Here is a 19618-nt window from a genome sequence, read left to right on the forward strand (position 1 = left end):
CGGGCCTTAGGGCCCTTGCCCACCGTGGTCCATGCCCCTGGCTGGACACAGCAGGAGGTCCCAAAGTCCTCCTTTGGCGTGGAGGGGGACTGTGGTCTACCCTCTGCCTCCCGGGGGAGAAGGGCCTGGCAGTAGGAGTCTATCTCCTGCTCGCAGTCCCTGATGGCACGCAGTCTCTGGACTGTGGCCTGGAGCTCCTCCAGCTGGCGCGCCAGAGACCCCAAAAGGGAGCAGACCCCACAAGGTGAGGTCACCATGCTCCCAGGCCCTAGAACCTGAAAAAGGGACAGGCATCCCCCACAGCCGAGAGCCAGGGGCTTCGTCTGCGTGGAGCCCGGAACGAGGGGCTCCGGCACGCTAACTCACGTGCTGGCAGAGAAGCACACCTGTTTGCACAGCCTGTTCGCGCGGCTCCGGTCGCGTGGCTCCCTGGGGGGCCGGGCGAAGTAGGGGCCTGGGCGGGGCTTGACCCGGCCCGGCTCCACTCAGCCGCCTCCTCCCACACACACACTAAGGGGATAAGATAAGAGATAACCTCTTACTCTAACAGATCTTAGGTTTATCCACCCAAGACCAGACTTTGTCACACCAGCAGAGAAAGTTTCCCAGTTTATAGGGGTATTTACCCTTCGGTTTGCAAAATATTACAGATCCTCTCCTCCACAGAAAAAATATTGCTCTGAAAATCATCTTTACCACAGACACTCAGTAAGGTATATAAAATAGAAAAAGGATTTATTATATAAGGAAGATAGATCATGCAAACAAATGTAATTATAGGTTGGAAATGAGAAGGCAAAAAATTACAGACAAAGAAATATCTATTTCAATTCATTATGAAATGCATTCAGACCTAAAACCATTGTTCATACAAATATGACCATGATAAAATTGAATATAGCTCAATATTAGCTGTAAATAGAGACCACATGCTACAGTAGTAATTCCAAGTCATAGGGAAATCTATGTACGGCACACTGGGCAAGTCTACATGAGACACTACTGCACAGTGGTTACTGAACATTTATTTAGTACTTTTATAATCAAGTACTAAATAAATGCACAGTAACCAGAGTTACTGCACAGTATCACCGGCAAATGCGTTTTTAGTGACACTACTGCACCATAGCCTAATAATACTATGCAGTAGCGTATTAGCACTATTGGTGCTGTGACGTACTACAGTGCAGTATTATTCAGCTACTCTACACTTAGCATCTTGTGCAGACGTGCCGACTGTATCCCAAAATTATCCTGCATTTGGATGTATTGATCACAATATGGGCTTTTTTCTGGTTTAGGGCCTCTCATTTCCTTCTTTCAAGTTGTTCAGTGGAATTAAAGTCCGGAGTTCATACTTAATTTGCCTAGGGAACAAAAGAAAGATGGGGCATGATTCTGTAGCTTAATGATTAGCACACTCATCTGGGTACCAACCAGTCTTTCTTCAAGGATAAGGTGTGTATTTTATGCAATGACTTCTTAATGTAAAAAGTATACTTATCAGATTGAACCATTTAAGCAAGGCAGATGGAGGAATACTAGGTTTGTAGATCCAGATCAGACTTAGGTTTGAGATAAGCACTGAGCTGCTCTGTAATGTCAAGGATGAAGTACTAGGGATGCTCAGAAACATAACTTTAGGTGCCTAAGAAGGAATTTTAATGTTCAAAACCTAAATCCTTTTGTAGATCTTGGCCCAAAAACTATTAGGCTCTATTTTTGCTCCTTTAAAAATTGGCAGCACTGAAAGCTTCCCCTAGATTTATTACTGCTATTCTGACAATATCTAGCAATGTAAGATAGCTAAGTCTCTAAGAGAAAACCTCTCAAAAGCAAGCTGCCTTGTAAGAGTAGCAATGTTGGCCTGTCATCAAGCCAATGTTCTTCACAACAAGTTGCCTACTATAGAAAGAGACAAGTTCAACTACTTTCTGTGCCAAGTGTTTAAGTGAAATTACCTCCCATAGTTCTTTGATGGACTTCATTTCACCAGAGGGAAGCATTTACAACTTAGAAAGGCTGAAAAGTGTTATTTTCACTGTAAAAAGTCTAACACCACAGGATTAACCTGAACAGATCGATGAACTTGAATTTCAACAAATCAATAAGCTTTGTTTCTTCAAATTAAAACTAGTGAGATATGGTCTCATTTAAAACATCCTAAATCAGCTTTAATACTTCTGAAACAATCTTTTTACATCTACAATGAGAAACTGCAGAAAACATATAAAATCTCAATTATACATAAAGTCAGACTAATCGTGGACACCCAAAACCTTTGTGAATAGCTCCTTCATTTAAAATCTTTTAAAGCTACATTTAGAAACTGAGAAAAATAGATAAGACTTTTAACAAGAAGCAAAAATCTTAAATGTTTCAAAAATGTACCATATGACCACAGAGCAGGAAGTTACAATGTAGCTATTTCAATGATTTCAAGTAAAAATCTATAAACAACCTACTTGTAGAAGGTGGTATGCAGTAGTTTAAAAATATTTGAAAATATTTAAGCAGCCAAAATTGCTACCCACAACTTACTTGAATCCATGGCTCTGTTAGGCACCCACAGTGATAAAAGATTGCTAAAGCATAAATCAACCCAGAGTAAACGTGGAATATGCCTCACACCATTCAACTTCAATAAAATCTAACTTTATTTTTTACTAATCTTACTCCACTTCACAGTTAAGGTGGCCAATCAGCTCCTGAAAGCAGATGATCATCTGTAGGTAATCACTGTTTTTCAGTCACCCAACTTTCTTGTTGCCCCGCCCCCACTTTATGTTTTTCCTTTAAGTCTACTCCTCTGAGGATGCTTCATTTCTGGGTACCATTGATTGGTTTTCCTGTGATCATCATACTGTTCATGTTTTTATCCTGTCAGTATACTCCTTTGTTTCAACAAACCCATCACATGCCTACATCTTAATTTGGTATTTTACTGGTGTCTTAATTTGGGCATGCCCCGGACTCCTAATCTGGTCTGTCCATCAAGTCCAGAAACTCAAAGGGCTCTACAGTTGGGCACTGTCCAATTGGTCCCCTCTCATCACCTTTCATGAATATACTGTTACCAAATCTGCCCATTACTTTGGAGTGTGCTCATTTATTAGGGATAGTTTCTAGGGTCTTGGTGATTCTGTCAATGTGCTGCTTGTGTTACTATACGGAGCTGTATTTCTCCCTTCTGCAAGCCCTCACCCCCAGTGGAGCTATCTTGCAGGACTCAATCTCAATGGGCTGGGTTCCTCCAGTCACCAAATCAGTCATACACACAAACACACACAAATTAACGTGACACGCCTGACCTGGCCAGGCTGATCAGCATGGACAGGCTGACACCCTCATATGCCAAGAATCAGTTCATAAGAGCAACAATAAAATGCAGTCAGACACAAGCACACAGGTAAACAGAATCCCTCTGAATCTGGCTGGGTGTCCAGCTGACACCCTCATGGGCCAGCATTCAGTTCATAAGGGCACGTCTGAGTCAAACTGGGTCAATCAGCCTGTACAAGCTGATCCCCTTATGTGTTTCAAACTCAGCACGTCCCAATCTTTGGCCTCTTGATGAGCAGACCCCACAATAATTTGGGCTTCACAGGGATCTTTAGCATAGGTAAAAGAAGCGTTGCTGCAGAGCACGGGAGGAAAGAGAAGCAGAGAAGGAAAAATATACCCAATTACTACCAGTTTGACTATAAAAGTTATTTATTGCTAAGCATATGAAATATATAATAGTACTAGTAGTAATAGACATGCAAAAGAAAAACAAACACCAACAATGACAATACTACCCTGGTTTCACTAAGTATTTGGGGAAACTTAGCTCAAGCTTAACTGATACAGTTCAGGTTCAGAAGTTTATGCCTAGAAAGAAGACAGAGAACGCTGGGATCTCACCTAGTCCACGGTACTCAGGCTGCAAAGCTGACAGGCACAGTCCGTAGCACAATCCTTGAAGAGAGAGATGATCTGTTCTTCCAGCGTCCCAAGAACGACAGGGGATGGTGTCAGCACAGGGGTTTTCTTCTTCTCCTTCTTTCCTCCTGCTTCTACTTCTTTTCCTTCCTTTTCCTCTTCCTCTTCTCCCTCTAGCAGCACACACACTTACAGATTTTTATACCCTCAGTTCAGCTGCTTCGAAGCACCCTCAGTAGTGTAAATCATTGTCTTTTCTATTGACAAGGGGTTATCTGGTTTGGACCATCTCAGGAAACTGATTGATAATCAGGAAACACTTAAGATTAGGGAGTAACCCAAATACTTGGGAGCCAGCTTGAAATTCCTATGGGTGGCAGATATACTGATGGGATATCTCATGGTTTCTTCAGGAACAATAGATAGCTTGCAGCATCAGGATTTTGGATTTTTACTTGTTGTGCACAAGCCTCAGCTTAGCATGACTTTTCCAGATCTTACTATAGTCTTTTAACAGACTTAAGACAATTATTGGGGTGCTCATAACCTTTTGTGGAGAGGACTCCCACCAGTCGTCTCGGGAAAGATATGACAACACCTGGGATTAGGGCTCCAGCAGGCTGGATGCTGTGATGAACCCTTAACCATTGTTCAAATGTTGCCCATACCCCCTCTGACTCGGTCTCTTGCCTCAGCATTCCCTAACCCGGCAACCGAGTTTTAGTCAATCAAGTTTAAATAGGCCTCCCATAGTGGGACCGGGGAATGTACGGCCCGAGATGCCTATTAAACTTAGAGCTGTGTGTGTGTGTCTGGGGGGGAAAAGTCCTTAGTAAATCCAGATTAGAACTGGTCTGATAAATGCTGAGCTGGGTGTGTGTGAACATGGGTTGATTAACATTGGAAGCACAGATTCCCCATCATGCAGCGCTCTCCTGCTTCTCTGGTCCCAGAATTCACTGCAGTCTCTGCTTCAGGCTTTCTGTTTTCCATCTCTCATGTAAATGAGACCTAGGGCAGTTGATTCACTCGTCACCCTTATCTGGTGAGGGTCTTAGGTGCGTCTCTCACTGCATCTTAATCAGTTTCGTTTAGGTAGAGGAGGGGAGGGAGGGGGGGGGGGAGTCCTTTGTGAGTCAGACAGACTGTATCCTGTGCCCCGATTGCCCAAGAATACAGAGCTGAGACGTAACAATACCCAATCATGTCATCCATCTGATTTAGTCAGATAGTGTCAAGTTCAGTTCATTTGAGCTAGTAACAAGGCTCACACTATACACACCTATGTTGATAACACTGGAACATAAGATGCCTGTAAAAGTGAGCTCAAGGCTAGCTGATAGTGAAGACACAAGTAAAAGAAAAGTTCTAATAATAATGAGGCTGTACAAAAATTAAGTAATGGTTAAATAAGGCTGGATATAACAGAAAAGTTCAAATAATACTATAATTCACCACTCAAGTAGGTGCAACTAAAGCTAAATGTGACAAGATACACTAACAGCTCTGATTCTCAACAATTATTTATAACCTGTAAAAGATCATTTTTGATATTGTGGATACAAATAAATTATAGGCTTTTTTTTCTTGACCAGAAGAAAAAAATTACGTAGTTTTCTTCCCTTAACACACTTTCAGTGTTGACAAGGCCACTGGGGCTGGTCTTCTAGATTTTGCAGGTGCACATTTTCATTAACACATGCCAGGAAAGCTAATAGAAAATTAAACTAGTTTGCTTGTGGGTGTGGAAAATTTGGAAGAATGAGGCAGACTAAGGGGTGCAGATGGCTACCCACTAAGGGTTAAATTTTACCCAAACACCTGGCTGCTTAAACAAGCCATTGATGATTTGCTCAAAGTTAGTTGGAACCCTTTCTCTATAAGTGTTAAGCATGGGGAAAAAGGCCACTCAGCAATAATCAATGTTTTGTTACATGAAATGTGTTGTGAATAAGATGTCTATATTTAAAGTAATATGATTTAGACCAAGCTACCTGATGAAGAGTCCTTAGAGGTCACTAAAGCTTTGATTTTCCAGTTAGCTTATTTTACAGTTAGTGCTTTGGAAGCCATCAAACCCATAACGAGAGAGATCAATCAGATTGTGTTTATTGGTCTACTGCGTACAATACAATATAAACAACAAAAATATCCATTGAATCAGACATTTGGGGAGTTTGAAGTATACTGCAGAGGAAGTTGGGATTTCAGCATAGAAGGTAAAAGCTTTATAGTTAAGATATAAATGATATACTTTCATTAACTTATTGACATTGATAGATATTTTTAGTCTTCAAATCTTTCTGCTGTATTTTATTATGCTGAGTTGAAGTTTAAATTTTAAGGAATTGAATAGATAACTTCTTTCTCTTGTTTTACCAGCAGGGTCAATAGCTCAGGTGTTTAATCAATTGGTTACATACTTTAATATCTAAAGATTTAAGGAACAATATGAGTCTGCAATTGACAGACTGCTTATCTAGATAGAATTATATATGAGTATTAAGTACTAAGCTTTATTTTCTATGAAAAGTATGCACAGGATAGCAAAATGTCAAATCTGCCAAAGATACTCATATCAACAGAAACTAGCACAGTGGGCCAAGTGAAAGAGACTACTAATGAACAGAAGTACAGCAGCAACCATTTCTAAGACTACCAGGTTTGAAGAAATAATTGCTACCTTAGTTCATAAAATAATTCAGAGTTTAAGTTTTGCCAATGTCAAGAATTTTTTTAAAAAGTCAGGCCACAAAATGATAAGCTTGATTAGAAATAATGAGATATATTCTTTAAAAAAAACCCACACGTTTATTTTCATTTACCTTCTAACTTCTGTTGCTCTATTTTTTTAAATTTTCACACATTTTTCATCTACGTTTATGGCTAGAAACATGTTAATGACCAGTGCAGACAGCATCTCCAGCCATAACATAGGTGCTATACCATTTTAGTTTTTTAGTATTATTAAGCACCCAAATTATTAAGCACCAGAAATGGGGAGGTGAGAAAAAGGGTTTACATGGTGGGGATGTTCAGACATGGGTGACATTTTAAAGCTGAAGGTCTGGCATCTGGATTCTGACTAGATAACAGGACTTAAAACACTTAGAGAACTAGTGGCTGGCTCTTGACAACAATTTGATGAGCGGTCAACAAGGAGTAGCCAGCCAGATACTGTCTAAGTAGGTTTCTGTGGATTCCACTAGAGATTTGTATACAACTTAGCAGAACAGGCAGTGTCATTATACTAGTCAGCTTAAAGCAACATTGTCTGCATAAAAGAATAACAAAATAATTTAAGTTACTGGAGGACTTCTAAATTCTTTTGTGATTAAAATATGTTGGGTCCAAATACTTCTGTCAAATTTGCCCTTGAACAAACTGATGAACCCAGTGGAAGCATCCCCATGAGTGCACACATGTGGTTTGCAGCGCCATAGACCCATCTGCAGTTCTGCAAACTGCATGCACTATGTAGGTATTCACCACAATGCAAATTTGCAGTGATTGGTGTCATATAACTGGACTTTTAAAAAGCCTTTGATCTGGTATCCCATGATCTCCTCAAGGAAAAATTGGCCAACTGTGGCCTTGGCTACATCACAGTCCAATGGCTGGGGAATTGGCTCCGAGGTCAAACCTAGAGAGTGGTAGTCAATGAAAGTGAATCATCTTGACCAGTGGTGCCCCGCAAGGCTCCGCCCTTGGACCTGTACTCTTTAACATCTTTATTAACAATGTGGACATTGGTGTCAGAAGCAGACTGACCAAGTTCGCTGATGACACCAAACCTTGTCTATATTTAGTCCATGATTTTTAGAATCACATGTTTGAAAGAGCTACCCAGATACTACGTGAAGAACAGGAATACCCAATTAGCTGTGGGGGCACATTTCTCACAAGAAAACCACTCCCTCTCCAATCTCTCAGTCCTGATCCTCAAAGGAAACTTACAAAACACTTCCCAGAGATGAACCTATGAACTTCACTTCATCAACCTCCTGGATACTAAAAATTATGGAACAAATACTGACATTGGATTTATGACACATTATAACCTGCCTGACAGCTGACTCCCCAGGTAATTCTCCACTATTCATCCCCTTTCTCTTCCCCCCCACATCTCTCATCCATTGACTCCTCAATCTACATTTTCACTGACTGCCTGTCTTGTACGCATACCAGTCCAGCCGCTGGCTTCTTTACTTTTCATTCCATCCAAAAAGAGCACACACCAACTGCTGAAACTTCCATAGCCTGATGAAGGGTTTTTGAACCCAAAAGCTTGCTTAAAAATTGTTCTCTAACTATTTAAGTTGGTCTAATAAAAGATATCAGATTCACCCAAAGAACCTTGTCTACCATTATCTTCTTGAATACAACCTTAGTCAATGAAGACCAACAAGGCTGGGATACAAAGACATATTTGCCATCTTGCCATGTAATACCAGCCAGCTCTCACCTAAGCCTATTATTTTCCCTTTCAGTTTCCACAAGCCCACACTTTCCTGTGACTTCATATTTAAGCAGCAAAATTTAGCGAGAGACCTGCACCTATACCAGCAGATGACACTGTAGAATTTTACATGAGTGACTGGCAACCAGCATTCCACATGGTGGAAGAACAGATTTGTTGAAGGCACGCACACCAGGTATAAGATGCCAAGAAAAAAATAATATGACATTCCCATTCAAACTTGGCCAGTTTAGATTTTAAAAATCTACCTTGTGAAAATATGCCATAATATTTGCCTGTCCCTGCCCTTCCAAGACTGCATGTAAAAGCAAAAAGTCTTGAAATCTAAAACAGCAAAGGTTTAAATTATGATGATCTGTCTCTAGGGAGCTTACTGGGCTTTTCCAATCCTCTTCTGTATTCTTCTAGAGGAGATGGTTGCTATGTATTGCCTTTATTCCTTTATTTATAAAGGAAAGTGATGTGGTTTATCTGGCTGTCATTTCTCTTCTGTTCCCAACAATTAGCAAAATGCACTAGGTTAAAACCCATTGTGAAATCTTAGGGTTATTTTACAAGAATCTCAGTATTTGTTTTTTCCCTTTAGATCAAATATATCTACATGTGCTGGACCAGGTCTCTAATCTCACATGAAGGTACATCTGCTCTCTAATGAACATATGGATGAGATTGAAATAATGAATGTTCCAAGACCAGTGCATTAAGTACATAAAACTATTCTCCCCTCTCTAAGTTGAGCCTGCAGCAGTGTGGTAGAGACAGCCAGATTGACAGCATGAGTGTGTATTCAAGCAGTTACAATTTAAAAGTCACTCAGCAGTAAGCATTAAGGAGTGAAAAAGTTAAAAAGAAAAAGAATGGCTATTTCCAGCATTTTGTTTCAAGAGTAGGGAACTAAAAAGAGAATGCCAAAAATGAAATTTACATGCAAGCAGGTGCTAGCAGCTCTTTGGAAACTGCCACAAATCTTATTTTGGCCCATGGAAAATACAGGAAAGTGTTTACAACAGAAAGACTTGGCACCTTCACCCAATGCTAGCTCAATCTCAGCTCAGTATTTATAGTCCAGGGTAGCCCATGAGTGTAAATTTCACACAGCTGATAAAACTGAATGCCCCAAGTTTCTTCACAAACCTAGTCAAGCCTATCAGGAAGAACATTAAATGGGACAACACTGTTGACTACCCAAAAGAAGCAACATACATACAAAATGAGAGCTAGCTGTAGCCAAGTCTTTGGCTTCTGGGTCCTCTGAGGATTTAGCATCATGGTTGATGACAGATGTCTGGAGGAGCTGCACCATTCATTTGGGGACAAACTGGAAAACTCACTCTTTGTACCATGTTCCTGAATGCAGAAGATGTTAGACATGGAAATCTGGACATGCTCAAGTTGACTTACACTGATTATCATGGAAACTGAAAATGGAAATGGACTGTCTCTCAAAAGATCAGCCAAGGTGTCTGCACTATCCAGTGTCTATTGATAAAAACGTAATATTGTGTCTGATGCATACTGGTATTTGGGGCACCTATACTGACACAAATACTGTGAATAAATTAATAGTTGTAAATAAATTAACAAATATTTTGACAGATTAGGGCAATTCTAAAAAAATGTACAGGAGACTATCAAGAGGCTAAGTCTGCTTTTACTCCAAGTTTGCTTGGAGAAGAAAATATATACTCTCATTGCCAGAGTATACATTGATCGAGACCCAGGCATACTTTACCACCACCACTGGGGGTTTTTTGCCCTTTGTGTCCATGAGTTACATGATACTTCACACAGGATCATCCTGAAATGGACAGAGATTCATTGCATACTAGTGATGTGGACCCAGAGACTATAACCACTCACCCTAAAAAGGGTGCTATGCTTGGTGTGGGAACCCCACTAGCGTTCCTACAAGCTACTCAGTAGGTAGTAATCTGAATGCAGGGGTGATGACAAAAGTGCAGAATTAGCTTCCCTCTAAGATGTAATGATGTAGTAGACCACAAAAAGTTTGCTCCCCTCCCCCAACAAACAGAGTCCCTCCACCACCCACCAGCAGTAAAACACCTTCTTCCCTGTGAAAACTTTGTATGGTGTCCTTTGTGTGCTGTCCTGAAGTGGAGGAATGTGGGGTGGGGGCATGTAGGGGCCAGAGCCCAGGGACAGGTACCCAGCCTCTGGCCATTCCACCATGGGTATGTACACTGCAGTGAGTATGGTGGGTGTGGGGTTTACCCAGGGGCCACTGCTCTCCCAGCATGGGTGGCTCCCACTCCTGCAGGCAGTTTCCAGGCCCAGCAGGGCCAACATGTGCACCTGACCCCTTTGGAAGCAGCTCCAGCTCCATGCCCATGTGAAGCCAGGGCTAGCAGCAGGCCTGGACCCAGGTGAGGGGCCCAGGTGGAACTGGACCTGGGGCAGGGTCTGCAACAGGGACTGCTGGCTGCTGGAGACAGTTAAGGATCCCCTCCAAGGCCCAGGTCGGGGCTTGCTGCTAAGCAGTGGATGGCTGCCAGGGGGCAGGTGGGGCTAGGTTCAGGAGCCAGGCAGCAAGTGGCATGAAGGTGACTGCCAAGGCCAGAATGGTGTCCAGCACCCAACAGTCATGGTCTGTGACCTGAACTGTCTAGGCCAGGATGGCATTCTGCTCCTACAGTGCATGATTCAGGGCCAGGAGCTGCGCCTGGAACTCCCTCTCCACCCATTCCCATGCATCCTCATGGGCGATGTCATCCACCCATTACCTATCCTAGAAGGCCACCCACCGGGCCCAAGTGTTTGCCAGCTGGTCCTCAGACACCATGACCAGGCAGTTCAGGAGAAGGGTCCTGTCCAAGGTCCTCCTCTGGCAGAACTGTTGCATCTGTGAGGCCCTCTCTGTGGGCAGTGGCAACCCTGAAGCCGCATCTTGGCTATCAAGTGAGGCCTCTCCCCCACATGCAGCTGCAGACCCTGTAGAGCCTTCAGAAAGAAACTTTGTGTGTGTTTGCAACATTTCAGAGATACAATGCTCTATACCAGGGTCCTGCATGCTGCCCAGCCTTAGATCAGAGGTTGGCTGTGCGTGGTTGCCAAGGCACCATGGTAAGTTGGGAGGGCAGGCCTGGACTGAATCTCCCACAATCCCTGCTTGCTCCCTGGGACTAGTGGGACACCAGGTGCTGGCCACAGGCAGCCTGCTTCCCCCACCCCATTCCAAGGGTGGGAGAGGCCAGGTTCCTGGCAGCACCTTCTGCCACGGCTCCAGACTTCACTGCCCTTCTCTCCCCTCCTATAAGCTAACCACTCTGCTGTGCTGCCACCCAGCCCATGGAGGCCAGACTTAAGGGGTGCAGGGCTTCTGAACATCTGGGAAGAGGAGCTGCCTGAGCCCCCACCCTCCTTACAGGGGTCTTCTCTGGGGAGGCACCCCAGGGCCAGGCCCTGCCACCTCACCATTGTGCCCCAAGCATGCCTCTGTTTTGTGTGCCCCAAGAGATATGCAAGGAGCTGTTTTCTTGACTGAAAAGTGTCCAACTCACTAGGACCTGATGCTGATGGCCATGGTACCCTGGGCACACCCGTGCACCTGGCTTGGGACCCTGAGCCACAACAGTGTGGGGGAGCAATCTTCTCTGCAACCTCTGTCACCACCTGGAGGGCTACCTGAGGCTGTGCTATATGGCCCTGCCCTCCCTGCCCCCTGAAGCTGAGGAGGACATCAGGACCAACACTGACGCAGTCCTCAGCGTGTGAGGGGCCCATGTCCACCTAGCTGTGGAGGCAAGGGTTGCTCAATAAACAATGTACCCAGAGATAAGAGACTCTGCAGGTCACAGTGACCAGCTGCAGAGCCCTTGGGATTTCTGGTTTTGGTAAACAGACCAAATTAGGAGGAGACTGGTAAAAGCCCAGGTTGGGATGTGTGCATGTGTTGGGCATGTGTTGTGAGAAACAAAGGAATAAGATGACAGGACAGAACATGGACAGTATGATGATCACAGAGAGACCAATCAGTGATGTCTGTAGTGGGCCAGTAGGAGGCAGTTCTGTGCTGAGCCACCCACCTCACTGCACCCAACCACCTTCCAGGCTCCAAGTGCCTCCCTGGGGGTGCCTCACATCTGGCTGACCCCCTTCCTGAAGCACACCCACTAGCCTGGGGATATTGCTGCCACCACCCAGAGATGGCCTTGATTCTGGCCTAGTAGCCCTCAAGGGTACTTGACTCACTTCAAGAAGTTGGGATGCTTCCCTCAGTTGGAAGCACAAGTAGTGGTCTCCCTTAGCCAAAACAAGGGGGCCCCAAGGCATAATCTAGACCCACTCCCTATAAGTCTCCCACACTAGGTACAAAGGAGAACTTTATTGGTTACAAGGGGTAGGGTTGGAATAGGGTACAGAGTAGAGAGGTATCAGAGAAATCCCATAGAGCAAACAGGGTGGCTGGGGTAGCCTTTGATCACGCATCTGAGTTACTCCAAGCTATGTATCTAGCTAGATCTCAGATAGCTTACTTACATCCAGAGGCAGGTGGAGATTCCCTCTGGAGGCAAGCAGTTCATTGATCGTGAGGTTTTGGAGACAGTAAGTTTCATATGGTCCAGCTCTTCTCTCTGAGTTTTCATCATGACCTCATTTACCTGATCCAATGGAGGCCAGCACCTGTTGGCTGCCAGCTAACCACTTTGAAATACATCACTGGTTGCTGGGCAGACTGTCAGTCTCTAGCCCACTAGGGAACTCAGGCCCCTCACCCAGGTATGTGATGCTAGTCATGTAGGCAGAGAGAGCATGTTTCCTCCCTCCCTCAGGAATGTATCCAGCTCAGGTTACCTAAAGAGATAGGGTAGGGTGTGTACCCTCTGCAGGGCCCATACTACTCAAATTGTCACAGAGATGAGTTTTGGGGGAGAAACAGAGGTGGCCTTCTGCCACAATGCCCAGAGATGAAGAGTCATCAGAGGGGAGAAACAATACAAAAAGAGAAATTTCAGAGCAGAAAAGGGTCCTCAAGATGGGAACCCAAGGCCGTCATGGACAGAGGACATACCACCAGCCCATTGGCCTTGGCCTTTGACCTCCAGGCTGCTAACATCTGACATTCAAGAAAGAACCCCAGAGAGAAACTCATGTATTAGCCATATGTAGCTTGACTCTGTGAACCCTGGGACTGGTAGATATAGAATTATTTGCATTATTCTTATCCGCTATCACTGTGTATCAGTAAAATTCCCCTTTTATTGAATGGAGAGGTCATTGTTGGTCTGAGGGTTTGGGTCTACCCAGAACAAGGTATCTGGGTCATACATCTAATGCCAACACCACAGAGTAAATTAGTTTACTCCAGCCTAATGGGATGGATGGATGGATAGATGCCAAGACTTTTACTGGGCCGCTAATTAATCAAAAGCAGTCAACATCTTGTGTAGACTCTCCTATGTGTAACCACCACAAAGGATCACTCATCTCACAATTTTATCTGGAGTCACAGTAGTTTGTTTTACAAAATCTTTCACATTGTCCTTAAAGCAGACACTACCACACGTGAACAAGAAAGGAAAACAAGTAAGAAACTTTTCTAGATCCAACAGAAGAACTAAGCCTTAAAAAAGAAGTGTAATGTCCCACTGAGTAGAACAAGAGTGGAAGGTTGCTGAACTGGAGTAAGACTAGCAATGTAGCTGTAGTTGTGATGGTATAGGGAATAAGCAAGAGGCACTTTGTGTCTGAAAGCTTGTCTAACGTCTCTCTCAGCAGCATAGTTGGTGCAGTAAAAGATATTGCTAACCAGATGTTGCTTCTGACAAAGTGTAAGGTAAAAACCCTCCTGAATTCTAGCTTATGATGGTATTGCTGAAGGGGGTGAATACCTTGCTATAGCAGGAGGTAATATAGCTACCATGGGGCATACAGAGAACTCTCAAGTTTTCCTTGCACTTCAGGAGGCTGAGAAAATAGTTCCTTAGAGATGCCTGCAGAATTTATTCAATTTTGAGTAATATTCCCTTCTTGGAAGCCTGACTAATTTTTCTTACCTTAGAGGCTTAACTTAGTTTTATCTTAAACTTTAATTAAGGGAGAAGGGCAGGTGCTCATGAAATCAAGAGAAAATATGCTATTTTAGAACATTTTATGGTTTATTCTTCACATGGAAGCCCTTTGGATTCCAGGAAGCAGCTACACTGTTCCAATTGTAAATGGGCATCCTGGAGAACGTGCAAGCATTATGCTAGTGCACCCCTGATAGATATTTAAAATTCATTTCCAAACCCAGGCTTCCTTCAAACAGTTATTGGTAATGCAAAAAAACAGGTATAACCCTGAGCCCCTTTACATTCCCTTTCAAACAGCAAATTAAATGTGTAGGCTTTTTAAATGACTTAAGGGTGCAAGCTAAAAATGGAATCTCAGCCAAGGTACTTTGTGTCAAAGATGTGAGGTATTTCCTAGGGCTTGTGATATAGTGGCAGAAATCTGCACCTGATATTCAATTTTTCAAAGAACCTACCAGAGTTTCTGAACTATTGCTATGGAAGCAGAGAGAATTTGATTTGCCTGGGCTATGCATCAGCTGTACTCTCTGGTGTTGCAAAGTTGACTTCATTTAAAGAAATCAGAGAAACCAAATAAATAAAGCAAAAGGGCTTATAGTTTTATAGTCCCAGTAATAATATAATAATAATATAATAATAGTTCCATTACAAGCAGCAAATACTCATGTATGCAGCAAATACTCATGTATGCACCTTGACTGTTTGTGAGTACATGTTTTTAAGGGTACAGCTGTTCCTCAAACAATTCAGGAATAAAAAGCTTTTCATATGAATGTGAGAGGCCATCATGAAAGACTAATGTTAGCATTTCATGACAAGCAGTATGGCAAGCACATTAAGGAAATGATGCCATAGTGCAAGCCCTATGGTGGGGTGCGGATTGGGGGGCAGATTGTTTGTTTCTGTTTTTTCACTAAACATATATATACTGCTAAGGGAAAAACATCAATTGAAAATAACATTTTCTTGTCATCCCTGTTTGTAATCACTACTTTCTGACAGGAAAGTACACCTTTCAACCAATATAAAGTGTAATATTAAAGCACTAAAATATAGTGCCCAGTTATCTTATCCTTTTCTATATCAACATACAACCCAACATATGAAGAATATATACAATGTTTGTGCATGACATTCTAGCAAAACCCAGCCTCGTTGGACTCTAAGCAGTAATTAGCCAGCTGCAGATCAGAAGTTACCAGCAGGACCTCATGCAGACCAAAGGTATGAAAGGGCTATTATTTACTCATTAACTTGCTATTTTAAGATACTGACAATATAGATACTGTTATTAGAACAATGCTTAATCTTATTTTAAAGGAGCAAAGAAACAGATTGCCTGCTTATCTTTCAAAGTCTGGCAGATACATATATTGCTGTTGCATATATTGCCTAAGAGAATCCCTAGTTTAATTTCTCAAGAAACCAAGAGAATTGAAGATCATTGGTTTAGTCTCCTGAAGGAATTAAGAGTTTACAGCTGTGGGGAAAACAGAACCCAAAACAGACTTTCAGTGACTAGATGATATCACATTCTGCAGCACAATAAGGGAAGAAATGTTTCAGAAGTGTTGCATTTGGCACAGCCCTCTCTGACAGGCATAGGCATATAGCATGTAAAATCTAAAAGCTGCTGGAGTATAGCTAAATGCTGTTATCCAAGCTGTCATAACTGTATTGCAGTTTAAAGATATTTCCTGACAAGAAAATTGAGAAAGCTCTCTGCCTAGTATATCAAAATCATTCTTTTCTCCTAGTGGCCAACCAAAAGAAGCAGTTTAGGTTGTGACATTTTATATTCTTATCTCCTTTTTCCTGCATTTTAAGCACAACAATTTTCTCCTCCCCGCCTCCCCACCTCCCATCCAAGGCAAGAAACACTTCCATAATTTTGTTTCCAAACATATTTTGCAAACAAAGGAATTATGTTGTTATTATATTTGCTATTTAAAAAGTGGGAACTAGTTTGCAAAACAAAATCGAACTAGTAAAGTTCAGAGCAGATTCTTCAAAATGTTTTCAGTATATTAAGAAGACAAAATACATTTTAGTGCAGGAAACATTATTCTGTGTTCTATTACTATCCTGAGGGAAACACAAATCCCTAACAGAGAAGACTCAAAAGGGAATAGACTGTCACAGGTCATACATTTTTAGAAGTGCTTAAGTAACTTAAGAGCTCATTATGTATTTCAAGAGTGAAATACACGATTAAAAACTCAGTTGTTATTGATGTGCCACTAAAACTACCATATAGTTTTGTTCTCATCTCTTAGGCTAAGTACAGACATTCAGAAACCCCGAGGCAAATTCAGACTAACTAATATGAGTTTCTCTAAGCAGATTAGGTTAATTTGGGAGCAACCAGAACACAAGTTCACCTTTTGGTGGGGGTGGGGGAGAGCATGCAGGCTGCCTGCATTGGCCAAAGCCAGCAGGTTGGAGGTGCTACCGCACACCTCCCAGCTGGCTGCAGGAAAATGCCAAGCACAGCAAGTATCCAGGCACACTGAGTGGCTAGTGCGGCCCATCACCCCAGCTCCACCTCTGCCAGCATCTGGCTATCAACCGCAGTGGTTGGGTACTGGAGGGAAAGGAACAAAGCAGGCCCCTCCCAGCTCCGCTGGTTCAGGCTGCACTATCTGGAAGGGGGGAGGGGGAGGAAGGAAACGGAGGACCCTTCCCCGTGGCCTGGCTGTGGCTGTGTCTGTGTCCCTACATGGCAGAGCAGCAAGACAAGGACGTTTGCTCCCCCACATGCTGGGCATGGGGGTGCAGTCCCCCCACCCCTCACTTCTCTGTCATGTGGGGACATAGATGCAGGGACATAGATGACAGGATTTTTCTCCCCTGCCCCTGCAGCTGTTGGTGACAGCTGGCCACAGGAAGAAGGTAGGGCTGTGGACAGAGTGGGCCAAGTTCCAGCACACCACCCTGCAAGGAGGGGTTAGCAGGCACTTGCAAAACAGCTTGGGATGCCAGCAGACCATGACCTAACTTGAGTCAGGTGGAGATCAGGTATAGTCCAGCTGGCTTCCTGCCCTTGGGGCAGGGGGCTGGACTTGATGATCTTCCGCGGTCCGTTCCAGCCCTAGTGTCTATGAATCTATGAATAGACCAGTCTAACCTAAATCTCTTAAGTCTGATATCACATTGATCCTGGTCTATCTTAGAGCAGGTTCCACCATTTTTAAACCAGTCTATGTGCCTTGAATTTCTGTTCTGTCACAGGTTTAGATCAATTTCCAATCTCTTATACCTGTTTACATGTAATATCTGTACCTGACCTTTACGTTCACTATGCGGGAGCTGTGCTCAGTGTAGATCGTAATCATGTGTACAGCAAGATCAGCTGCTCAGCAGAACATGGTCCTCTAGAAATACATTCTAACTCACGTACTGTCACTGTTACTAGGGCAGCACAGAATCAGTGAAAAAAAATCCTAAATCACTTAAGATCTCTTCCCTGTGTATTCTCTCAAATGTCATGCTGTGGACTTTGTTCTGAAAAACTCTGGGCAATGTGACCTCTATTCCAGATAAACACTGATCTATATGCTTAACTTTAAGTGAATTGCTTTTTATTTTTCAAACCAATGCTCAAATAACTGAAATACAGTTGTTATTGTTGGGTTTCTTGCTGATTATGATCATGATGCAAGGAAGGGAAATGCCAGGGAGGTAGAAGAGCTATTTAAGTAAAAGGACATCCTTGCCACTAAAACAAATAAACTAGCCCTGAATAAATTTAGGAAGATAAAATTTTTTACACTCAAAGCAGTCAGATTCTTGAATGGCTTTCATGTTACAGTGGGTGGGGAACAAATCAACCTACATACTTTTAAGTTGTCACTTTATGTCACTTTTATTGCACAATATGGTGCCTGGGATAGCATGGTAGTAGACTTAGGCTTGGACAGGCATTAATATCTACGTCCCATTATGTGAAAAATCAAGCTGCTGCCTCTGCTCCTCAGTCCTTCTCCCGACCGAGGTGACTGCAGTCTTGAGAAGGCATGGGGAGTATTTCCCTAGTACCCAAAGACTCCTGAACCAGCAGGAGAACATGCAGGCATTCAAAACTCTCCTGCAGACATGAACTTTCTCACTGAATGAGCAGGACCTTTTTCTCAAATCAGACATGTTTCCTGCAGGAGAAATGTAACAAATGCTTATATTTCATAGTTTCTACCAGGAGATCAGTGATTCTTTTGGTAAAGACTAAAGGATTGTACATGGCTTTAGAGATTCAGGTGGTCCCTTCCAGTTTTTCATTCCTGTGAGAGTGAACAAAGTCTTCTAGTAAAAAAAAATATATATACTATATTAGAAAATGCCCGAATCTGAATAAGCTGGAAAATCATTTCATATAGAAAGGTTTATTATACCAAAACACGTTTAATACTAACTTCAGTAAATTGCCCATCTAATGATACTGGAAGAAGAACCAGATATTCTATTTATAGGCTAGCTAGTCTGATTAACTTCCATTGATTTCATTGGAGGTTTGGCACCTAAATGTCTTTGAAGATCTGGGTTTATGTGCCTCAGTACTGTAAAATAGGAATTTAAAACAATCCTTTCCAGTGCTTCTTGGATAAATGTATTAATGGCTGAGAGATGTTCAGGTAGTGATGAAGTACCATAGTAGTATCATTATATTGTAGTACATTATAGTAATGATAATACTATAAAAACCTTAATTAATACTTTGGTAAGAAAAATAATTAGTGACTTCCAAACTAAAAATGTAGTATTTTTAAAACCAAGCAGGTATATTGAGCAGAATATGTACACAGTTCTATGTTAAAAAACAGTTACCATTCATTTAGAACTAAATCCATGTTTGTCATTTTTTTTAAACATAAACATAATAAAAAATGTATTTGAACAAATTCCATCATCCTGTTATTATTCAGACTATGCATCATGAAGGATACTGATACTAAATACTCAGAAAATATTTCAGAGTTTTAATACATAAACAAAAGCATAGATGTATACTATGGAGAGTCAAATAGTCATATTTCATTTGAACATTTCTAGGTGCTCTGTTCATTGACCTTATAAACAATTACAATTTTGGTTAATTTAATTTAAATTAAATAAATAGTTCCTAAGCAATCTTCAAGATATTGTACTATAATGACATTCTAGCCTATGTTGAAAGATTGTGCTCAGC

Source organism: Alligator sinensis, unplaced genomic scaffold (assembly GCF_000455745.1).
Source record: "Alligator sinensis unplaced genomic scaffold, ASM45574v1 scaffold1071_1, whole genome shotgun sequence".
NCBI lineage: Eukaryota > Metazoa > Chordata > Crocodylia > Alligatoridae > Alligator > Alligator sinensis.